Below are 2,911 nucleotides of genomic sequence, written 5' to 3' on the forward strand. Positions count from 1 at the left end.
TGGGGGGGGGAGACGCCGGCCACAGGCGGCCCCTGCCAGCAGCTGCTCCCCCGGGCCCCGCGGGGGTAAGCTGCTCCCCCGGGCCCCGCGGTCGGCCCTGCCCGCCTCGCAACGGCCCCGTCACCGCCACGGCTCCACACCCCGCAGCGCTCCCTGCCCGCCTCACTGCTCTCCCTCTGCGCTCTCTGCCTGCCCCACCGCTACGGCTCTGCACTCCCTGCCTGCCTCGCCGCACTCCCTCCGCGCTCCCTGCCCACCTCGCCTTCGCCACTGGCTCCGCGCTGCGCGCTGCTGCGGCTCCGCACTCCATGGCACTGCCCCCGCTGCTGTGGCTTCATGCTCCGTGGCGGCAGCGCTGCCCCCGCCGCAGGCCAGATAAAATGGCTTGGTGGGCCACATGGTGGCCCGCGGGCCGTATGTTGGACAAGCCTGTGCCAGACCATACAGATATATTGTAATCTTTTGGGAGAAGAAGCTGTCTTATCTAAATAGGAAAGGCAAAGGATAGATGAATGAAATTAAATGAAACATTGTCTTAAGCACTTTGAAGTAGACTGGGCAAAAATCCCTTTTACAGTAGTGGCAGATCACTAATATGCTATGTATTACAACTTTGAAATTTCAACTTGGAGAAGTAGTCAGGACATTCAGAGCCAAAATGCAGGATTCAAAAGTACAGCTACTATGAAGAGAAGTAGTAGAAATATTTTAATAATTACTTTGCGGTCAGTTTTTGCCATCACATTCTTGGATGCTAAAACCGGTGTGCCATCCTCCTCCTTTTTAACTGACTTCATAGATGCATAGATTGTAAGGGGCTGGAAGAGACCTCGCAAGATCATCGGGTCCAGCCCCCTGCTGCACTAGGCAGGAAAGACAGGTGGGGTGAGGTGACCCCAGCGAGGTGACCATCCGGTCTCCTCTTGAAGATTTCCAGGGTAGGTGACTGCACCACCACTGGAGGGAGTTTATTCCAGTCTGGACACCATAACTGTGAAGAAGTTTTTCCTAGTGTTAAGCCTAAAACAGTCTTCCAGGAGTTTGTGGCCATTACTCTTCGTTTTCCCCAAGGGTGCCTTGGTGAACAGTTGTTTGCCGAGCCCTTGATGTATTCCCCGATATAGTGGTAAGCTGCTACCAAGTCCCCTCTCAGCCTTCTCTTTTTTAGGCTGAAGAGACCCAAGTCCCTCGGTCTTTCCTCATATGGCCTGCCGTGCAAGTCTCCGATCATACGGGAGGCTCTTCTCTGGACTCTCTCTAGCTTTTCCACATCCTTGTTGAAGTGCAGTGCCCAGAACTGGACGCAGTACAGGCAATCCTCGGACTTGCAACACAATTGATTCCTGACAACGGCATCTTAAATGGAAACATCATAACTTGGAACCGATTTTCCCACAGAAGCAATGTTATAAATGGGGGATTGATTCCTGAACCAAGGCCCAATTCCCTGTTTTCACCAAAAATAACCCAGAATTTTGTACTCAGTGAATTATAGATGAGTAATATAGCTACATTAATGTATTTATATTGTAAATAGCAATCATATTGATTCGAAAGGACTTCTTTGAGGTGACTTTGCTGGACTTTTTGAAGGGTTTGTGGCTGGAGCAGGTTTTTCTGGAGTCTTGTCTGCTTTCTTAAGGAAACTGTCCAAGGAAGTTTGGACAGATGTCCTCCAGGGAGATGAGTGCTGCAGCGAACTTGTTCGCTGGCATGGCATGGCATCAGATCAAGCCTCAGAAAGTCGAAACAGGGTGTCAATTTATAAGCATCGTAAGTGCCATTCGTTGTAACTCGAAACGTCTTAAGTCGAGAACTTCCTGTACTCCAGCTGCAGTCTCACCAATGCTAAGTAAAGTGGAACAATCACTTCCTTGGTTTTGCTTGAGATGCATCGATTGATGCATGCCCCAGCTCCCGAAGTTTTTTTTTTTAAAAAGCCCTGGTGCTCTCCTGGTGCTGCCGGGTGGGGGGGTGATCCCTGCTGCCCCCCACTGCCCCATGCAGCATGGGGGGCTCTGCATGAGCCCTCCAACCCCACTCCCCCAGCCCCACCATGGGTGCCCTGCCTGGGCCAGCTCTGGCCCTTTTAAGAAAAAAAAACAAACCAAGAAAAGCCCGGGGACTTACTGCTCCTGCTGTGGGCTCAGGGGCTCATGCAGAGCCCCACACATGGCACGGGGCAATGGGGGGGGCATCAGGGATTGCCCCCAGCCAGCAAGAGCAGTGAGTCTGGAGGTTTTCTCAGGTTTTTTTTTTTCTTAAAGAGCCGGAGCTGGCCTGGGTGGGGCACCTGTGGAGGGGCTGAGAGCGAGGAGAGGTCAGGGGGCTCGTGCAGAGGCCCCCACGCAGTGTGGGGCAGCAGGGATCACCCCTCACCGGGCAGCACCCACTGAGTTGGGGCTTTTTTTCCCCCAGGTGCCAAGAGCTGGGGTGGGCAGGGCAGCCATTGCTAGGCTGGGAGAGGGGCAGGGGATGGGCCTGGCCAGGCTGATTCGGAGATTTGGTGGCAGCAGAATCTCCAAATCAGAGTTCACCGAATCAAATGGGGACAGTGATTCGCATTACCGAATCAAATCACTGTCTCCCGAATCGGCCGAATCCAAAACGAATACTAGCCACTTTGTACAGGCCTAATTATTACCCCTAGGTCCGTTTCAGTCATGGTGCTAATCCATATGGCGCCACCAAGCCTATAGGTATGTTGGGGATTGTTCATCCCCGGATGGAGCGCTTTACTAGGCCTGTGCGAAGCAGCTAATATTCACTTTGGATTTGTATTCGGCTGATTCAGGGGACAGTGATTTGATTCAGTGATTTGAATCACTGTCTCCCGAATCGATTTGGCCAAATCTGATTCAGAGATTCGGCTGCTACTGAATCAGTCGAATCTCTGAATTACACAAGCCCC

This window comes from Alligator sinensis, unplaced genomic scaffold, assembly GCF_000455745.1.
Source record: "Alligator sinensis unplaced genomic scaffold, ASM45574v1 scaffold366_1, whole genome shotgun sequence".
Lineage (NCBI taxonomy): Eukaryota > Metazoa > Chordata > Crocodylia > Alligatoridae > Alligator > Alligator sinensis.